This window comes from Salmo salar, chromosome 22 (genome assembly GCF_965601325.2).
Source record: "Salmo salar chromosome 22, fSalSal1, whole genome shotgun sequence".
Lineage (NCBI taxonomy): Eukaryota > Metazoa > Chordata > Actinopteri > Salmoniformes > Salmonidae > Salmo > Salmo salar.
This window is the reverse complement of record NC_138312.1, coordinates 65602630-65623289: the sequence shown is the minus strand read 5'-3', so window position 1 is coordinate 65623289 and position 20660 is coordinate 65602630. Positions and strand designations below refer to the sequence as shown.

At 42.5% G+C, this 20660-nt stretch overlaps 17 non-coding genes across 17 annotated transcripts; 1 reads left to right on the top strand and 16 right to left on the bottom strand.

The window, feature by feature from the left end:
- Positions 1-118: 118 nt before the first annotated feature.
- On the bottom strand, positions 119-190 carry trnap-cgg (transfer RNA proline (anticodon CGG)). Its single transcript has one exon. It is a non-coding gene; the product is annotated as a tRNA-Pro (tRNA).
- Positions 191-1182: 992 nt separating this feature from the next.
- trnag-ucc (transfer RNA glycine (anticodon UCC)) lies at positions 1183-1254 on the top strand. Its single transcript has one exon. It is a non-coding gene; the product is annotated as a tRNA-Gly (tRNA).
- A 261-nt stretch (positions 1255-1515) lies between these two features.
- trnap-cgg (transfer RNA proline (anticodon CGG)) lies at positions 1516-1587 on the bottom strand. The gene has a single exon. It is a non-coding gene; the product is annotated as a tRNA-Pro (tRNA).
- A 1338-nt stretch (positions 1588-2925) lies between these two features.
- Positions 2926-2997, bottom strand: trnap-cgg (transfer RNA proline (anticodon CGG)). The gene has a single exon. It is a non-coding gene; the product is annotated as a tRNA-Pro (tRNA).
- A 1331-nt stretch (positions 2998-4328) lies between these two features.
- On the bottom strand, positions 4329-4400 carry trnap-cgg (transfer RNA proline (anticodon CGG)). Its single transcript has one exon. It is a non-coding gene; the product is annotated as a tRNA-Pro (tRNA).
- Positions 4401-5737: 1337 nt separating this feature from the next.
- On the bottom strand, positions 5738-5809 carry trnap-cgg (transfer RNA proline (anticodon CGG)). The gene has a single exon. It is a non-coding gene; the product is annotated as a tRNA-Pro (tRNA).
- A 1337-nt stretch (positions 5810-7146) lies between these two features.
- On the bottom strand, positions 7147-7218 carry trnap-cgg (transfer RNA proline (anticodon CGG)). The gene has a single exon. It is a non-coding gene; the product is annotated as a tRNA-Pro (tRNA).
- Positions 7219-8555: 1337 nt separating this feature from the next.
- On the bottom strand, positions 8556-8627 carry trnap-cgg (transfer RNA proline (anticodon CGG)). Its single transcript has one exon. It is a non-coding gene; the product is annotated as a tRNA-Pro (tRNA).
- A 1337-nt stretch (positions 8628-9964) lies between these two features.
- Positions 9965-10036, bottom strand: trnap-cgg (transfer RNA proline (anticodon CGG)). Its single transcript has one exon. It is a non-coding gene; the product is annotated as a tRNA-Pro (tRNA).
- A 1331-nt stretch (positions 10037-11367) lies between these two features.
- On the bottom strand, positions 11368-11439 carry trnap-cgg (transfer RNA proline (anticodon CGG)). The gene has a single exon. It is a non-coding gene; the product is annotated as a tRNA-Pro (tRNA).
- A 1155-nt stretch (positions 11440-12594) lies between these two features.
- On the bottom strand, positions 12595-12666 carry trnap-cgg (transfer RNA proline (anticodon CGG)). The gene has a single exon. It is a non-coding gene; the product is annotated as a tRNA-Pro (tRNA).
- A 1337-nt stretch (positions 12667-14003) lies between these two features.
- Positions 14004-14075, bottom strand: trnap-cgg (transfer RNA proline (anticodon CGG)). The gene has a single exon. It is a non-coding gene; the product is annotated as a tRNA-Pro (tRNA).
- Positions 14076-15230: 1155 nt separating this feature from the next.
- Positions 15231-15302, bottom strand: trnap-cgg (transfer RNA proline (anticodon CGG)). The gene has a single exon. It is a non-coding gene; the product is annotated as a tRNA-Pro (tRNA).
- Positions 15303-16463: 1161 nt separating this feature from the next.
- Positions 16464-16535, bottom strand: trnap-cgg (transfer RNA proline (anticodon CGG)). The gene has a single exon. It is a non-coding gene; the product is annotated as a tRNA-Pro (tRNA).
- Positions 16536-17872: 1337 nt separating this feature from the next.
- Positions 17873-17944, bottom strand: trnap-cgg (transfer RNA proline (anticodon CGG)). Its single transcript has one exon. It is a non-coding gene; the product is annotated as a tRNA-Pro (tRNA).
- A 1161-nt stretch (positions 17945-19105) lies between these two features.
- On the bottom strand, positions 19106-19177 carry trnap-cgg (transfer RNA proline (anticodon CGG)). The gene has a single exon. It is a non-coding gene; the product is annotated as a tRNA-Pro (tRNA).
- Positions 19178-20514: 1337 nt separating this feature from the next.
- On the bottom strand, positions 20515-20586 carry trnap-cgg (transfer RNA proline (anticodon CGG)). The gene has a single exon. It is a non-coding gene; the product is annotated as a tRNA-Pro (tRNA).
- Between the last annotated feature and the right edge of the window lie 74 nt (positions 20587-20660).

Sequence of the window (20660 nt, the reverse complement as noted above, 5' to 3'; positions counted from 1 at the left end):
TCACAATAGATACGCAGTCCTAAATCATTCAGCCACCTCGTCCTGCGCCCAAGAGGTGGCTGTTTGCAACCAGTGGCCAGAGATTTGCCTGTCTGAGCTTGTTAAAAGATCTGCAAAAGGGATCATCCGGGATTTGAACCCGGGACCTCTCGCACCCGAAGCGAGAATCATACCCCTAGACCAACGAGCCTTACACAAGAATAAAATTGTTTTTCTTTCTGCGGCAATGACAATGAGGATATCAATTGTTCTTGTCCATGGTGCTTGGAAAGATTGAACCTCATGTGAGTGTTTGTGCTATACTTTTGAGCATAGCAGTCTTCCAAACTGTTGACCAGGCTTCAGTTCAAATCTTTTGTATTTCATCTGCTGTGTCTTTCACACTCTGTCTTCTTAAGCCGCGACAGCAAACTGATGATGAGTGTTGACAAATGAATATTGAGCAAATGAGGTCAATTAATATTTTAAAAGAGAAAATGAAAAAATAAAACTTCAAAAAGAATGGAGCTCATTTATTTTGAGTCAATTGATGCATCAGTACGTGAATCAAAGTAAACGAACGTAAAAAATACCCATTCAAATCGATCAGTTTTCAACTAGAGAGATTGAAACGCGTCGTATCTGTCTCAAGCCTCCATAACTGTTTATGTTACACCTCCACATCTGCAATGAAAGGTGATGGAGCTAGAGCGGTCTTAGTCAAACCATGAGACATACCTATAATCGGTCCTCTCACAAAAACAATTGTAGCTTCTGAACCGTTTGACCTACAACATCGTATGACCACTCCCTGGAAAGGGGAGACCCTCACGAACACGGTGGTGTTCTCAATTCGTCTCTACGTCCCCCACAAGTGTCAGGGGACTCGTCTGAAGTCGGAACCCTTTATGTGCCAACTTCTGTTTGTAGAATCCCAAATCTTTGGCCTCCAAACTAATGTGACCCCACTTGTCACAATGTTCTCAGTTTTGCCCTACGTTCCCCACAAGTGTCACGGGACTAATCTGAAGGTAACAGGTACTGATTAAAATAATTGATTTTTTAACCAGGGACCTCTCTCACCCTAAGCCATAATAGTACAACTATACCAACGATCCTTTTGGTCAAAGAATTTTCACTTTCCACAAAAATGACGGTCAGGATATGAATCGATGTCTCCACGTTGCTTGCAAGCTTCACATAGCATTGGTGGTATAGTGGTGAGCATAGCTGCCTTCCAAGCAGTTGACCCGGGTTCAATTCACGGCCAATGCAGAGCATGAGATATTCGCTAGTTTTAGGGGCTGGGTGTCATTTCACCTGTATTACATTGGATTCAATGTTCGTGGAAGTCAGATTTGCTCTTACTTTTTGCAGGTTTTCTAAATGAAGTGCGAATTTGAGCGAACTAGTTAATATCACAATAGATACGCAGTCCTAAATCATTCAGCCACCTCGTCCTGCGCCCAAGAGGTGGCTGTTTGCAACCAGTGGCCAGAGATTTGCCTGTCTGAGCTTGTTAAAAGATCTGCAAAAGGGATCATCCGGGATTTGAACCCGGGACCTCTCGCACCCGAAGCGAGAATCATACCCCTAGACCAACGAGCCTTACACAAGAATAAAATTGTTTTTCTTTCTGCGGCAATGACAATGAGGATATCAATTGTTCTTGTCCATGGTGCTTGGAAAGATTGAACCTCATGTGAGTGTTTGTGCTATACTTTTGAGCATAGCAGTCTTCCAAACTGTTGACCAGGCTTCAGTTCAAATCTTTTGTATTTCATCTGCTGTGTCTTTCACACTCTGTCTTCTTAAGCCGCGACAGCAAACTGATGATGAGTGTTGACAAATGAATATTGAGCAAATGAGGTCAATTAATATTTTAAAAGAGAAAATGAAAAAATAAAACTTCAAAAAGAATGGAGCTCATTTATTTTGAGTCAATTGATGCATCAGTACGTGAATCAAAGTAAACGAACGTAAAAAATACCCATTCAAATCGATCAGTTTTCAACTAGAGAGATTGAAACGCGTCGTATCTGTCTCAAGCCTCCATAACTGTTTATGTTACACCTCCACATCTGCAATGAAAGGTGGTGGAGCTAGAGCGGTCTTAGTCAAACCATGAGACATACCTATAATCGGTCCTCTCACAAAAACAATTGTAGCTTCTGAACCGTTTGACCTACAACATCGTATGACCACTCCCTGGAAAGGGGAGACCCTCACGAACACGGTGGTGTTCTCAATTCGTCTCTACGTCCCCCACAAGTGTCAGGGGACTCGTCTGAAGTCGGAACCCTTTATGTGCCAACTTCTGTTTGTAGAATCCCAAATCTTTGGCCTCCAAACTAATGTGACCCCACTTGTCACAATGTTCTCAGTTTTGCCCTACGTTCCCCACAAGTGTCACGGGACTAATCTGAAGGTAACAGGTACTGATTAAAATAATTGATTTTTTAACCAGGGACCTCTCTCACCCTAAGCCATAATAGTACAACTATACCAACGATCCGTTTGGTCAAAGAATTTTCACTTTCCACAAAAATGACGGTCAGGATATGAATCGATGTCTCCATGTTGCTTGCAGAGCTTCAAATAGCATTGGTGGTATAGTGGTGAGCATAGCTGCCTTCCAAGCAGTTGACCCGGGTTTAATTCCCAGCCAATGCAGAGCATGAGATATTGGCTAGTTTTAGGGGCTGGGTGTCATTTCAAGTGTATTACATTGGAATCAATGTCCTTGTTCGTGGAAGTCAGATTTGCTCTTACTTCTTGCAGGTTTTCTAAATGTAGTGTGTTATTGAGCCAACTAGTGAATATCACAATAGATATGGAGTCCATCGCCTAAACCATTCAGCCACCTCGTCCTGCGCCCAAGAGGTGGCTGTTTGCAACCAGTGGCCAGAGATTTGCCTGTCTGAGCTTGTTAAAAGATCTGCAAAAGGGCTCATCCGGGATTTGAACCCGGGACCTCTCGCACCCGAAGCAAGAATCATACCCCTAGACCAACGAGCCTTACACAAGAATAAAATTGTTTTTCTTTCTGCGGCAATGACAATGAGGATATCAATTGTTCTTGTCCATGGTGCTTGGAAAGATTGAACCTCATGTGAGTGTTTGTGCTATACTTTTGAGCATAGCAGTCTTCCAAACTGTTGACCAGGCTTCAGTTCAAATCTTTTGTATTTCATCTGCTGTGTCTTTCACACTCTGTCTTCTTAAGCCGCGACAGCAAACTGATGATGAGTGTTGACAAATGAATATTGAGCAAATGAGGTCAATTAATATTTTAAAAGAGAAAATGAAAAAATAAAACTTCAAAAAGAATGGAGCTCATTTATTTTGAGTCAATTGATGCATCAGTACGTGAATCAAAGTAAACGAACGTAAAAAATACCCATTCAAATCGATCAGTTTTCAACTAGAGAGATTGAAACGCGTCGTATCTGTCTCAAGCCTCCATAACTGTTTATGTTACACCTCCACATCTGCAATGAAAGGTGGTGGAGCTAGAGAGGTGTTAGTCAAACCATGAGATATACCTATAATCGGTCCTCTCACAAAAACAATTGTAGCTTCTGAACCGTTTGACCTACAACATCGTATGACCACTCCCTGGAAAGGGGAGACCCTCACGAACACGGTGGTGTTCTCAATTCGTCTCTACGTCCCCCACAAGTGTCAGGGGACTCGTCTGAAGTCGGAACCCTTTATGTGCCAACTTCTGTTTGTAGAATCCCAAATCTTTGGCCTCCAAACTAATGTGACCCCACTTGTCACAATGTTCTCAGTTTTGCCCTACGTTCCCCACAAGTGTCACGGGACTAATCTGAAGGTAACAGGTACTGATTAAAATAATTGATTTTTTAACCAGGGACCTCTCTCACCCTAAGCCATAATAGTACAACTATACCAACGATCCGTTTGGTCAAAGAATTTTCACTTTCCACAAAAATGACGGTCAGGATATGAATCGATGTCTCCATGTTGCTTCAGAGATTCAAATAGCATTGGTGGTATAGTGGTGAGCATAGCTGCCTTCCAAGCAGTTGACCCGGGTTTGATTCCCAGCCAATGCAGAGCATGAGATATTGGCTAGTTTTAGGGGCTGGGTGTCATTTCAAGTGTATTACATTGGAATCAATGTTCGTGGAAGTCAGATTTGCTCTTACTTCTTGCAGGTTTTCTAAATCTAGTGTGTTATTGAGCCAACTAGTGAATATCACAATAGATATGGAGTCCATCGCCTAAACCATTCAGCCACCTCGTCCTGCGCCCAAGAGGTGGCTGTTTGCAACCAGTGGCCAGAGATTTGCCTGTCTGAGCTTGTTAAAAGATCTGCAAAAGGGCTCATCCGGGATTTGAACCCGGGACCTCTCGCACCCGAAGCAAGAATCATACCCCTAGACCAACGAGCCTTACACAAGAATAAAATTGTTTTTCTTTCTGCGGCAATGACAATGAGGATATCAATTGTTCTTGTCCATGGTGCTTGGAAAGATTGAACCTCATGTGAGTGTTTGTGCTATACTTTTGAGCATAGCAGTCTTCCAAACTGTTGACCAGGCTTCAGTTCAAATCTTTTGTATTTCATCTGCTGTGTCTTTCACACTCTGTCTTCTTAAGCCGCGACAGCAAACTGATGATGAGTGTTGACAAATGAATATTGAGCAAATGAGGTCAATTAATATTTTAAAAGAGAAAATGAAAAAATAAAACTTCAAAAAGAATGGAGCTCATTTATTTTGAGTCAGTTGATGCATCAGTACGTGAATCAAAGTAAACGAACGTAAAAAATACCCATTCAAATCGATCAGTTTTCAACTAGAGAGATTGAAACGCGTCGTATCTGTCTCAAGCCTCCATAACTGTTTATGTTACACCTCCACATCTGCAATGAAAGGTGGTGGAGCTAGAGAGGTGTTAGTCAAACCATGAGATATACCTATAATCGGTCCTCTCACAAAAACATATGTAGCTTCTGAACCGTTTGACCTACAACATCGTATGACCACTCCCTGGAAAGGGGAGACCCTCACGAACACGGTGGTGTTCTCAATTCGTCTCTACGTCCCCCACAAGTGTCAGGGGACTCGTCTGAAGTCGGAACCCTTTATGTGCCAACTTCTGTTTGTAGAATCCCAAATCTTTGGCCTCCAAACTAATGTGACCCCACTTGTCACAATGTTCTCAGTTTTGCCCTACGTTCCCCACAAGTGTCACGGGACTAATCTGAAGGTAACAGGTACTGATTAAAATAATTGATTTTTTAACCAGGGACCTCTCTCACCCTAAGCCATAATAGTACAACTATACCAACGATCCGTTTGGTCAAAGAATTTTCACTTTCCACAAAAATGACGGTCAGGATATGAATCGATGTCTCCATGTTGCTTCAGAGATTCAAATAGCATTGGTGGTATAGTGGTGAGCATAGCTGCCTTCCAAGCAGTTGACCCGGGTTTGATTCCCAGCCAAAGCAGAGCATGAGATATTGGCTAGTTTTAGGGGCTGGGTGTCATTTCAAGTGTATTACATTGGAATCAATGTCCTTGTTCGTGGAAGTCAGATTTGCTCTTACTTCTTGCAGGTTTTCTAAATGTAGTGTGTTATTGAGCCAACTAGTGAATATCACAATAGATATGGAGTCCATCGCCTAAACCATTCAGCCACCTCGTCCTGCGCCCAAGAGGTGGCTGTTTGCAACCAGTGGCCAGAGATTTGCCTGTCTGAGCTTGTTAAAAGATCTGCAAAAGGGCTCATCCGGGATTTGAACCCGGGACCTCTCGCACCCGAAGCGAGAATCATACCCCTAGACCAACGAGTCTTACACAAGAATAAAATTGTTTTTCTTTCTGCGGCAATGACAATGAGGATATCAATTGTTCTTGTCCATGGTGCTTGGAAAGATTGAACCTCATGTGAGTGTTTGTGCTATACTTTTGAGCATAGCAGTCTTCCAAACTGTTGACCAGGCTTCAGTTCAAATCTTTTGTATTTCATCTGCTGTGTCTTTCACACTCTGTCTTCTTAAGCCGCGACAGCAAACTGATGATGAGTGTTGACAAATGAATATTGAGCAAATGAGGTCAATTAATATTTTAAAAGAGAAAATGAAAAAATAAAACTTCAAAAAGAATGGAGCTCATTTATTTTGAGTCAATTGATGCATCAGTACGTGAATCAAAGTAAACGAACGTAAAAAATACCCATTCAAATCGATCAGTTTTCAACTAGAGAGATTGAAACGCGTTGTATCTGTCTCAAGCCTCCATAACTGTTTATGTTACACCTCCACATCTGCAATGAAAGGTGGTGGAGCTAGAGAGGTGTTAGTCAAACCATGAGACATACCTATAATCGGTCCTCTCACAAAAACAATTGTAGCTTCTGAACCGTTTGACCTACAACATCGTATGACCACTCCCTGGAAAGGGGAGACCCTCACGAACACGGTGGTGTTCTCAATTCGTCTCTACGTCCCCCACAAGTGTCAGGGGACTCGTCTGAAGTCGGAACCCTTTATGTGCCAACTTCTGTTTGTAGAATCCCAAATCTTTGGCCTCCAAACTAATGTGACCCCACTTGTCACAATGTTCTCAGTTTTGCCCTACGTTCCCCACAAGTGTCACGGGACTAATCTGAAGGTAACAGGTACTGATTAAAATAATTGATTTTTTAACCAGGGACCTCTCTCACCCTAAGCCATAATAGTACAACTATACCAACGATCCGTTTGGTCAAAGAATTTTCACTTTCCACAAAAATGACGGTCAGGATATGAATCGATGTCTCCATGTTGCTTCAGAGCTTCAAATAGCATTGGTGGTATAGTGGTGAGCATAGCTGCCTTCCAAGCAGTTGACCCGGGTTTGATTCCCAGCCAATGCAGAGCATGAGATATTGGCTAGTTTTAGGGGCTGGGTGTCATTTCAAGTGTATTACATTGGAATCAATGTCCTTGTTCGTGGAAGTCAGATTTGCTCTTACTTCTTGCAGGTTTTCTAAATGTAGTGTGTTATTGAGCCAACTAGTGAATATCACAATAGATATGGAGTCCATCGCCTAAACCATTCAGCCACCTCGTCCTGCGCCCAAGAGGTGGCTGTTTGCAACCAGTGGCCAGAGATTTGCCTGTCTGAGCTTGTTAAAAGATCTGCAAAAGGGCTCATCCGGGATTTGAACCCGGGACCTCTCGCACCCGAAGCAAGAATCATACCCCTAGACCAACAAGCCTTACACAAGAATAAAATTGTTTTTCTTTCTGCGGCAATGACAATGAGGATATCAATTGTTCTTGTCCATGGTGCTTGGAAAGATTGAACCTCATGTGAGTGTTTGTGCTATACTTTTGAGCATAGCAGTCTTCCAAACTGTTGACCAGGCTTCAGTTCAAATCTTTTGTATTTCATCTGCTGTGTCTTTCACACTCTGTCTTCTTAAGCCGCGACAGCAAACTGATGATGAGTGTTGACAAATGAATATTGAGCAAATGAGGTCAATTAATATTTTAAAAGAGAAAATGAAAAAATAAAACTTCAAAAAGAATGGAGCTCATTTATTTTGAGTCAATTGATGCATCAGTACGTGAATCAAAGTAAACGAACGTAAAAAATACCCATTCAAATCGATCAGTTTTCAACTAGAGAGATTGAAACGCGTCGTATCTGTCTCAAGCCTCCATAACTGTTTATGTTACACCTCCACATCTGCAATGAAAGGTGGTGGAGCTAGAGAGGTGTTAGTCAAACCATGAGATATACCTATAATCGGTCCTCTCACAAAAACATATGTAGCTTCTGAACCGTTTGACCTACAACATCGTATGACCACTCCCTGGAAAGGGGAGACCCTCACGAACACGGTGGTGTTCTCAATTCGTCTCTACGTCCCCCACAAGTGTCAGGGGACTCGTCTGAAGTCGGAACCCTTTATGTGCCAACTTCTGTTTGTAGAATCCCAAATCTTTGGCCTCCAAACTAATGTGACCCCACTTGTCACAATGTTCTCAGTTTTGCCCTACGTTCCCCACAAGTGTCACGGGACTAATCTGAAGGTAACAGGTACTGATTAAAATAATTGATTTTTTAACCAGGGACCTCTCTCACCCTAAGCCATAATAGTACAACTATACCAACGATCCGTTTGGTCAAAGAATTTTCACTTTCCACAAAAATGACGGTCAGGATATGAATCGATGTCTCCATGTTGCTTCAGAGATTCAAATAGCATTGGTGGTATAGTGGTGAGCATAGCTGCCTTCCAAGCAGTTGACCCGGGTTTGATTCCCAGCCAAAGCAGAGCATGAGATATTGGCTAGTTTTAGGGGCTGGGTGTCATTTCAAGTGTATTACATTGGAATCAATGTCCTTGTTCGTGGAAGTCAGATTTGCTCTTACTTCTTGCAGGTTTTCTAAATGTAGTGTGTTATTGAGCCAACTAGTGAATATCACAATAGATATGGAGTCCATCGCCTAAACCATTCAGCCACCTCGTCCTGCGCCCAAGAGGTGGCTGTTTGCAACCAGTGGCCAGAGATTTGCATATCTGAGCTTGTTAAAAGATCTGCAAAAGGGCTCATCCGGGATTTGAACCCGGGACCTCTCGCACCCGAAGCAAGAATCATACCCCTAGACCAACGAGCCTTACACAAGAATAAAATTGTTTTTCTTTCTGCGGCAATGACAATGAGGATATCAATTGTTCTTGTCCATGGTGCTTGGAAAGATTGAACCTCATGTGAGTGTTTGTGCTATACTTTTGAGCATAGCAGTCTTCCAAACTGTTGACCAGGCTTCAGTTCAAATCTTTTGTATTTCATCTGCTGTGTCTTTCACACTCTGTCTTCTTAAGCCGCGACAGCAAACTGATGATGAGTGTTGACAAATGAATATTGAGCAAATGAGGTCAATTAATATTTTAAAAGAGAAAATGAAAAAATAAAACTTCAAAAAGAATGGAGCTCATTTATTTTGAGTCAATTGATGCATCAGTACGTGAATCAAAGTAAACGAACGTAAAAAATACCCATTCAAATCGATCAGTTTTCAACTAGAGAGATTGAAACGCGTCGTATCTGTCTCAAGCCTCCATAACTGTTTATGTTACACCTCCACATCTGCAATGAAAGGTGGTGGAGCTAGAGAGGTGTTAGTCAAACCATGAGATATACCTATAATCGGTCCTCTCACAAAAACATATGTAGCTTCTGAACCGTTTGACCTACAACATCGTATGACCACTCCCTGGAAAGGGGAGACCCTCACGAACACGGTGGTGTTCTCAATTCGTCTCTACGTCCCCCACAAGTGTCAGGGGACTCGTCTGAAGTCGGAACCCTTTATGTGCCAACTTCTGTTTGTAGAATCCCAAATCTTTGGCCTCCAAACTAATGTGACCCCACTTGTCACAATGTTCTCAGTTTTGCCCTACGTTCCCCACAAGTGTCACGGGACTAATCTGAAGGTAACAGGTACTGATTAAAATAATTGATTTTTTAACCAGGGACCTCTCTCACCCTAAGCCATAATAGTACAACTATACCAACGATCCGTTTGGTCAAAGAATTTTCACTTTCCACAAAAATGACGGTCAGGATATGAATCGATGTCTCCATGTTGCTTCAGAGATTCAAATAGCATTGGTGGTATAGTGGTGAGCATAGCTGCCTTCCAAGCAGTTGACCCGGGTTTGATTCCCAGCCAATGCAGAGCATGAGATATTAGCTAGTTTTAGGGGCTGGGTGTCATTTCAAGTCTATTACATTGGAATCAATGTCCTTGTTCGTGGAAGTCAGATTTGCTCTTACTTCTTGCAGGTTTTCTAAATGTAGTGTGTTATTGAGCCAACTAGTGAATATCACAATAGATATGGAGTCCATCGCCTAAACCATTCAGCCACCTCGTCCTGCGCCCAAGAGGTGGCTGTTTGCAACCAGTGGCCAGAGATTTGCCTGTCTGAGCTTGTTAAAAGATCTGCAAAAGGGCTCATCCGGGATTTGAACCCGGGACCTCTCGCACCCGAAGCGAGAATCATACCCCTAGACCAACGAGCCTTACACAAGAATAAAATTGTTTTTCTTTCTGCGGCAATGACAATGAGGATATCAATTGTTCTTGTCCATGGTGCTTGGAAAGATTGAACCTCATGTGAGTGTTTGTGCTATACTTTTGAGCATAGCAGTCTTCCAAACTGTTGACCAGGCTTCAGTTCAAATCTTTTGTATTTCATCTGCTGTGTCTTTCACACTCTGTCTTCTTAAGCCGCGACAGCAAACTGATGATGAGTGTTGACAAATGAATATTGAGCAAATGAGGTCAATTAATATTTTAAAAGAGAAAATGAAAAAATAAAACTTCAAAAAGAATGGAGCTCATTTATTTTGAGTCAATTGATGCATCAGTACGTGAATCAAAGTAAACGAACGTAAAAAATACCCATTCAAATCGATCAGTTTTCAACTAGAGAGATTGAAACGCGTCGTATCAAGCCTCCATAACTGTTTATGTTACACCTCCACATCTGCAATGAAAGGTGGTGGAGCTAGAGAGGTGTTAGTCAAACCATGAGATATACCTATAATCGGTCCTCTCACAAAAACATATGTAGCTTCTGAACCGTTTGACCTACAACATCGTATGACCACTCCCTGGAAAGGGGAGACCCTCACGAACACGGTGGTGTTCTCAATTCGTCTCTACGTCCCCCACAAGTGTCAGGGGACTCGTCTGAAGTCGGAACCCTTTATGTGCCAACTTCTGTTTGTAGAATCCCAAATCTTTGGCCTCCAAACTAATGTGACCCCACTTGTCACAATGTTCTCAGTTTTGCCCTACGTTCCCCACAAGTGTCACGGGACTAATCTGAAGGTAACAGGTACTGATTAAAATAATTGATTTTTTAACCAGGGACCTCTCTCACCCTAAGCCATAATAGTACAACTATACCAACGATCCGTTTGGTCAAAGAATTTTCACTTTCCACAAAAATGACGGTCAGGATATGAATCGATGTCTCCATGTTGCTTCAGAGATTCAAATAGCATTGGTGGTATAGTGGTGAGCATAGCTGCCTTCCAAGCAGTTGACCCGGGTTTGATTCCCAGCCAAAGCAGAGCATGAGATATTGGCTAGTTTTAGGGGCTGGGTGTCATTTCAAGTGTATTACATTGGAATCAATGTCCTTGTTCGTGGAAGTCAGATTTGCTCTTACTTCTTGCAGGTTTTCTAAATGTAGTGTGTTATTGAGCCAACTAGTGAATATCACAATAGATATGGAGTCCATCGCCTAAACCATTCAGCCACCTCGTCCTGCGCCCAAGAGGTGGCTGTTTGCAACCAGTGGCCAGAGATTTGCATATCTGAGCTTGTTAAAAGATCTGCAAAAGGGCTCATCCGGGATTTGAACCCGGGACCTCTCGCACCCGAAGCAAGAATCATACCCCTAGACCAACGAGCCTTACACAAGAATAAAATTGTTTTTCTTTCTGCGGCAATGACAATGAGGATATCAATTGTTCTTGTCCATGGTGCTTTGAAAGATTGAACCTCATGTGAGTGTTTGTGCTATACTTTTGAGCATAGCAGTCTTCCAAACTGTTGACCAGGCTTCAGTTCAAATCTTTTGTATTTCATCTGCTGTGTCTTTCACACTCTGTCTTCTTAAGCCGCGACAGCAAACTGATGATGAGTGTTGACAAATGAATATTGAGCAAATGAGGTCAATTAATATTTTAAAAGAGAAAATGAAAAAATAAAACTTCAAAAAGAATGGAGCTCATTTATTTTGAGTCAATTGATGCATCAGTACGTGAATCAAAGTAAACGAACGTAAAAAATACCCATTCAAATCGATCAGTTTTCAACTAGAGAGATTGAAACGCGTCGTATCTGTCTCAAGCCTCCATAACTGTTTATGTTACACCTCCACATCTGCAATGAAAGGTGGTGGAGCTAGAGAGGTGTTAGTCAAACCATGAGACATACCTATAATCGGTCCTCTCACAAAAACAATTGTAGCTTCTGAACCGTTTGACCTACAACATCGTATGACCACTCCCTGGAAAGGGGAGACCCTCACGAACACGGTGGTGTTCTCAATTCGTCTCTACGTCCCCCACAAGTGTCAGGGGACTCGTCTGAAGTCGGAACCCTTTATGTGCCAACTTCTGTTTGTAGAATCCCAAATCTTTGGCCTCCAAACTAATGTGACCCCACTTGTCACAATGTTCTCAGTTTTGCCCTACGTTCCCCACAAGTGTCACGGGACTAATCTGAAGGTAACAGGTACTGATGAGCATAGCTGCCTTCCAAGCAGTTGACCCGGGTTTGATTCCCAGCCAATGCAGAGGATGAGATATTGGCTAGTTTTAAGGGCTGGGTGTCATTTCAAGTGTATTACATTGGAATCAATGTCCTTGTTCGTGGAAGTCAGATTTGCTCTTACTTCTTGCAGGTTTTCTAAATGTAGTGTGTTATTGAGCCAACTAGTGAATATCACAATAGATACGCAGTCCTAAATCATTCAGCCACCTCGTCCTGCGCCCAAGAGGTGGCTGTTTGCAACCAGTGGCCAGAGATTTGCCTGTCTGAGCTTGTTAAAAGATCTGCAAAAGGGCTCATCCAGGATTTGAACCCGGGACCTCTCGCACCCGAAGCGAGAATCATACCCCTAGAGCAACGAGCCTTACACAAGAATAAAATTGTTTTTCTTTCTGCGGCAATGACAATGAGGATATCAATTGTTCTTGTCCATGGTGCTTGGAAAGATTGAACCTCATGTGAGTGTTTGTGCTATACTTTTGAGCATAGCAGTCTTCCAAACTGTTGACCAGGCTTCAGTTCAAATCTTTTGTATTTCATCTGCTGTGTCTTTCACACTCTGTCTTCTTAAGCCGCGACAGCAAACTGATGATGAGTGTTGACAAATGAATATTGAGCAAATGAGGTCAATTAATATTTTAAAAGAGAAAATGAAAAAATAAAACTTCAAAAAGAATGGAGCTCATTTATTTTGAGTCAATTGATGCATCAGTACGTGAATCAAAGTAAACGAACGTAAAAAATACCCATTCAAATCGATCAGTTTTCAACTAGAGAGATTGAAACGCGTCGTATCTGTCTCAAGCCTCCATAACTGTTTATGTTTCACCTCCACATCTGCAATGAAAGGTGGTGGAGCTAGAGAGGTGTTAGTCAAACCATGAGACATACCTATAATCGGTCCTCTCACAAAAACAATTGTAGCTTCTGAACCGTTTGACCTACAACATCGTATGACCACTCCCTGGAAAGGGGAGACCCTCACGAACACGGTGGTGTTCTCAATTCGTCTCTACGTCCCCCACAAGTGTCAGGGGACTCGTCTGAAGTCGGAACCCTTTATGTGCCAACTTCTGTTTGTAGAATCCCAAATCTTTGGCCTCCAAACTAATGTGACCCCTCTTGTCACAATGTTCTCAGTTTTGCCCTACGTTCCCCACAAGTGTCACGGGACTAATCTGAAGGTAACAGGTACTGATTAAAATAATTGATTTTTTAACCAGGGACCTCTCTCACCCTAAGCCATAATAGTACAACTATACCAACGATCCGTTTGGTCAAAGAATTTTCACTTTCCACAAAAATGACGGTCAGGATATGAATCGATGTCTCCATGTTGCTTCAGAGATTCAAATAGCATTGGTGGTATAGTGGTGAGCATAGCTGCCTTCCAAGCAGTTGACCCGGGTTTGATTCCCAGCCAAAGCAGAGCATGAGATATTGGCTAGTTTTAGGGGCTGGGTGTCATTTCAAGTGTATTACATTGGAATCAATGTCCTTGTTCGTGGAAGTCAGATTTGCTCTTACTTCTTGCAGGTTTTCTAAATGTAGTGTGTTATTGAGCCAACTAGTGAATATCACAATAGATATGGAGTCCATCGCCTAAACCATTCAGCCACCTCGTCCTGCGCCCAAGAGGTGGCTGTTTGCAACCAGTGGCCAGAGATTTGCCTGTCTGAGCTTGTTAAAAGATCTGCAAAAGGGCTCATCCTGGATTTGAACCCGGGACCTCTCGCACCCGAAGCGAGAATCATACCCCTAGACCAACGAGCCTTACACAAGAATAAAATTGTTTTTCTTTCTGCGGCAATGACAATGAGGATATCAATTGTTCTTGTCCATGGTGCTTGGAAAGATTGAACCTCATGTGAGTGTTTGTGCTATACTTTTGAGCATAGCAGTCTTCCAAACTGTTGACCAGGCTTCAGTTCAAATCTTTTGTATTTCATCTGCTGTGTCTTTCACACTCTGTCTTCTTAAGCCGCGACAGCAAACTGATGATGAGTGTTGACAAATGAATATTGAGCAAATGAGGTCAATTAATATTTTAAAAGAGAAAATGAAAAAATAAAACTTCAAAAAGAATGGAGCTCATTTATTTTGAGTCAATTGATGCATCAGTACGTGAATCAAAGTAAACGAACGTAAAAAATACCCATTCAAATCGATCAGTTTTCAACTAGAGAGATTGAAACGCGTCGTATCTGTCTCAAGCCTCCATAACTGTTTATGTTACACCTCCACATCTGCAATGAAAGGTGGTGGAGCTAGAGAGGTGTTAGTCAAACCATGAGACATACCTATAATCGGTCCTCTCACAAAAACAATTGTAGCTTCTGAACCGTTTGACCTACAACATCGTATGACCACTCCCTGGAAAGGGGAGACCCTCACGAACACGGTGGTGTTCTCAATTCGTCTCTACGTCCCCCACAAGTGTCAGGGGACTCGTCTGAAGTCGGAACCCTTTATGTGCCAACTTCTGTTTGTAGAATCCCAAATCTTTGGCCTCCAAACTAATGTGACCCCACTTGTCACAATGTTCTCAGTTTTGCCCTACGTTCCCCACAAGTGTCACGGGACTAATCTGAAGGTAACAGGTACTGATGAGCATAGCTGCCTTCCAAGCAGTTGACCCGGGTTTGATTCCCAGCCAATGCAGAGGATGAGATATTGGCTAGTTTTAAGGGCTGGGTGTCATTTCAAGTGTATTACATTGGAATCAATGTCCTTGTTCGTGGAAGTCAGATTTGCTCTTACTTCTTGCAGGTTTTCTAAATGTAGTGTGTTATTGAGCCAACTAGTGAATATCACAATAGATACGCAGTCCTAAATCATTCAGCCACCTCGTCCTGCGCCCAAGAGGTGGCTGTTTGCAACCAGTGGCCAGAGATTTGCCTGTCTGAGCTTGTTAAAAGATCTGCAAAAGGGCTCATCCAGGATTTGAACCCGGGACCTCTCGCACCCGAAGCGAGAATCATACCCCTAGACCAACGAGCCTTACACAAGAATAAAATTGTTTTTCTTTCTGCGGCAATGACAATGAGGATATCAATTGTTCTTGTCCATGGTGCTTGGAAAGATTGAACCTCATGTGAGTGTTTGTGCTATACTTTTGAGCATAGCAGTCTTCCAAACTGTTGACCAGGCTTCAGTTCAAATCTTTTGTATTTCATCTGCTGTGTCTTTCACACTCTGTCTTCTTAAGACGCGACAGCAAACTGATGATGAGTGTTGACAAATGAATATTGAGCAAATGAGGTCAATTAATATTTTAAAAGAGAAAATGAAAAAATAAAACTTCAAAAAGAATGGAGCTCATTTATTTTGAGTCAATTGATGCATCAGTACGTGAATCAAAGTAAACGAACGTAAAAAATACCCATTCAAATCGATCAGTTTTCAACTAGAGAGATTGAAACGCGTCGTATCTGTCTCAAGCCTCCATAACTGTTTATGTTACACCTCCACATCTGCAATGAAAGGTGGTGGAGCTAGAGAGGTGTTAGTCAAACCATGAGACATACCTATAATCGGTCCTCTCACAAAAACAATTGTAGCTTCTGAACCGTTTGACCTACAACATCGTATGACCACTCCCTGGAAAGGGGAGACCCTCACGAACACGGTGGTGTTCTCAATTCGTCTCTACGTCCCCCACAAGTGTCAGGGGACTCGTCTGAAGTCGGAACCCTTTATGTGCCAACTTCTGTTTGTAGAATCCCAAATCTTTGGCCTCCAAACTAATGTGACCCCACTTGTCACAATGTTCTCAGTTTTGCCCTACGTTCCCCACAAGTGTCACGGGACTAATCTGAAGGTAACAGGTACTGATGAGCATAGCTGCCTTCCAAGCAGTTGACCCGGGTTTGATTCCCAGCCAATGCAGAGGATGAGATATTGGCTAGTTTTAAGGGCTGGGTGTCATTTCAAGTGTATTACATTGGAATCAATGTCCTTGTTCCTGGAAGTCAGATTTGCTCTTACTTCTTGCAGGTTTTCTAAATGTAGTGTGTTATTGAGCCAACTAGTGAATTTCACAATAGATATGGAGTCCATCGCCTAAACCATTCAGCCACCTCGTCCTGCGCCCAAGAGGTGGCTGTTTGCAACCAGTGGCCAGAGATTTGCATATCTGAGCTTGTTAAAAGATCTGCAAAAGGGCTCATCCGGGATTTGAACCCGGGACCTCTCACACCCGAAGCAAGAATCATACCCCTAGACCAACGAGCCTTACACAAGAATAAAATTGTTTTTCTTTCTGCGGCAATGACAATGAGGATATCAATTGTTCTTGTCCATGGTGCTTGGAAAGATTGAACCTCATGTGAGTGTTTGTGCTATACTTTTGAGCATAGCAGTCTTCCAAACTGTTGACCAGGCTTCAGTTCAAATCTTTTGTATTTCATCTGCTGTGTCTTTCACACTCTGTCTTCTTAAGCCGCGACAGCAAACTGATGATGAGTGTTGACAAATGAATATTGAGCAAATGAGGTCAATTAATATTTTAAAAGAGAAAATGAAAAAATAAAACTTCAAAAAGAATGGAGCTCATTTATTTTGAGTCAATTGATGCATCAGTACGTGAATCAAAGTAAACGAACGTAAAAAATACCCATTCAAATCGATCAGTTTTCAACTAGAGAGATTGAAACGCGTCGTATCTGTCTCAAGCCTCCATAACTGTTTATGTTACACCTCCACATCTGCAATGAAAGGTGGTGGAGCTAGAGAGGTGTTAGTCAAACCATGAGATATACCTATAATCGGTCCTCTCACAAAAACATATGTAGCTTCTGAACCGTTTGACCTACAACATCGTATGACCACTCCCTGGAAAGGGGAGACCCTCACGAACACGGTGGTGTTCTCAATTCGTCTCTACGTCCCCCACAAGTGTCAGGGGACTCGTCTGAAGTCGGAACCCTTTATGTGCCAACTTCTGTTTGTAGAATCCCAAATCTTTGGCCTCCAAACTAATGTGACCCCACTTGTCACAATGTTCTCAGTTTTGCCCTACGTTCCCCACAAGTGTCACGGGACTAATCTGAAGGTAACAGGTACTGATTAAAATAATTGATTTTTTAACCAGGGACCTCGCTCACCCTAAGCCATAGTAGTACGACTATACCAACGATCCGTTTGGTCAAAGAATTTTCACTTTCCACAAAAATGACGGTCAGGATATGAATCGATGTCTCCATGTTGCTTCAGAGATTCAAATAGCATTGGTGGTATAGTGGTGAGCATAGCTGCCTTCCAAGCAGTTGACCCGGGTTTGATTCCCAGCCAAAGCAGAGCATGAGATATTGGCTAGTTTTAGGGGCTGGGTGTCATTTCAAGTGTATTACATTGGAATCAATGTCCTTGTTCGTGGAAGTCAGATTTGCTCTTACTTCTTGCAGGTTTTCTAAATGTAGTGTGTTATTGAGCCAACTAGTGAATATCACAATAGATATGGAGTCCATCGCCTAAACCATTCAGCCACCTCGTCCTGCGCCCAAGAGGTGGCTGTTTGCAACCAGTGGCCAGAGATTTGCCTGTCTGAGCTTGTTAAAAGATCTGCAAAAGGGCTCATCCGGGATTTGAAGCCGGGACCTCTCGCACCCGAAGCGAGAATCATACCCCTAGACCAACGAGCCTTACACAAGAATAAAATTGTTTTTCTTTCTGCGGCAATGACAATGAGGATATCAATTGTTCTTGTCCATGGTGCTTGGAAAGATTGAACCTCATGTGAGTGTTTGTGCTATACTTTTGAGCATAGCAGTCTTCCAAACTGTTGACCAGGCTTCAGTTCAAATCTTTTGTATTTCATCTGCTGTGTCTTTCACACTCTGTCTTCTTAAGCCGCGACAGCAAACTGATGATGAGTGTTGACAAATGAATATTGAGCAAATGAGGTCAATTAATATTTTAAAAGAGAAAATGAAAAAATAAAACTTCAAAAAGAATGGAGCTCATTTATTTTGAGTCAATTGATGCATCAGTACGTGAATCAAAGTAAACGAACGTAAAAAATACCCATTCAAATCGATCAGTTTTCAACTAGAGAGATTGAAACGCGTCGTATCTGTCTCAAGCCTCCATAACTGTTTATGTTACACCTCCACATCTGCAATGAAAGGTGGTGGAGCTAGAGAGGTGTTAGTCAAACCATGAGACATACCTATAATCGGTCCTCTCACAAAAACAATTGTAGCTTCTGAACCGTTTGACCTACAACATCGTATGACCACTCCCTGGAAAGGGGAGACCCTCACGAACACGGTGGTGTTCTCAATTCGTCTCTACGTCCCCCACAAGTGTCAGGGGACTCGTCTGAAGTCGGAACCCTTTATGTGCCAACTTCTGTTTGTAGAATCCCAAATCTTTGGCCTCCAAACTAATGTGACCCCACTTGTCACAATGTTCTCAGTTTTGCCCTACGTTCCCCACAAGTGTCACGGGACTAATCTGAAGGTAACAGGTACTGATGAGCATAGCTGCCTTCCAAGCAGTTGACCCGGGTTTGATTCCCAGCCAATGCAGAGGATGAGATATTGGCTAGTTTTAAGGGCTGGGTGTCATTTCAAGTGTATTACATTGGAATCAATGTCCTTGTTCGTGGAAGTCAGATTTGCTCTTACTTCTTGCAGGTTTTCTAAATGTAGTGTGTTATTGAGCCAACTAGTGAATTTCACAATAGATATGGAGTCCATCGCCTAAACCATTCAGCCACCTCGTCCTGCGCCCAAGAGGTGGCTGTTTGCAACCAGTGGCCAGAGATTTGCATATCTGAGCTTGTTAAAAGATCTGCAAAAGGGCTCATCCGGGATTTGAACCCGGGACCTCTCGCACCCGAAGCAAGAATCATACCCCTAGACCAACGAGCCTTACACAAGAATAAAATTGTTTTTCTTTCTGCGGCAATGACAATGAGGATATCAATTGTTCTTGTCCATGGTGCTTGGAAAGATTGAACCTCATGTGAGTGTTTGTGCTATACTTTTGAGCATAGCAGTCTTCCAAACTGTTGACCAGGCTTCAGTTCAAATCTTTTGTATTTCATCTGCTGTGTCTTTCACACTCTGTCTTCTTAAGCCGCGACAGCAAACTGATGATGAGTGTTGACAAATGAATATTGAGCAAATGAGGTCAATTAATATTTTAAAAGAGAAAATGAAAAAATAAAACTTCAAAAAGAATGGAGCTCATTTATTTTGAGTCAATTGATGCATCAGTACGTGAATCAAAGTAAACGAACGTAAAAAATACCCATTCAAATCGATCAGTTTTCAACTAGAGAGATTGAAACGCGTCGTATCTGTCTCAAGCCTCCATAACTGTTTATGTTACACCTCCACATCTGCAATGAAAGGTGGTGGAGCTAGAGAGGTGTTAGTCAAACCATGAGATATACCTATAATCGGTCCTCTCACAAAAACATATGTAGCTTCTGAACCGTTTGACCTACAACATCGTATGACCACTCCCTGGAAAGGGGAGACCCTCACGAACACGGTGGTGTTCTCAATTCGTCTCTACGTCCCCCACAAGTGTCAGGGGACTCGTCTGAAGTCGGAACCCTTTATGTGCCAACTTCTGTTTGTAGAATCCCAAATCTTTGGCCTCCAAACTAATGTGACCCCTCTTGTCACAATGTTCTCAGTTTTGCCCTACGTTCCCCACAAGTGTCACGGGACTAATCTGAAGGTAACAGGTACTGATTAAAATAATTGATTTTTTAACCAGGGACCTCTCTCACCCTAAGCCATAATAGTACAACTATACCAACGATCCGTTTGGTCAAAGAATTTTCACTTTCCACAAAAATGACGGTCAGGATATGAATCGATGTCTCCATGTTGCTTCAGAGATTCAAATAGCATTGGTGGTATAGTGGTGAGCATAGCTGCCTTCCAAGCAGTTGACCCGGGTTTGATTCCCAGCCAAAGCAGAGCATGAGATATTGGCTAGTTTTAGGGGCTGGGTGTCATTTCAAGTGTATTACATTGGAATCAATGTCCTTGTTCGTGGAAGTCAGATTTGCTCTTACTTCTTGCAGGTTTTCTAAATGTAGTGTGTTATTGAGCCAACTAGTGAATATCACAATAGATATGGAGTCCATCGCCTAAACCATTCAGCCACCTCGTCCTGCGCCCAAGAGGTGGCTGTTTGCAACCAGTGGCCAGAGATTTGCCTGTCTGAGCTTGTTAAAAGATCTGCAAAAGGGCTCATCCGGGATTTGAACCCGGGACCTCTCGCACCCGAAGCGAGAATCATACCCCTAGACCAACGAGCCTTACACAAGAATAAAATTGTTTTTCTTTCTGCGGCAATGACAATGAGGATATCAATTGTTCTTGTCCATGGTGC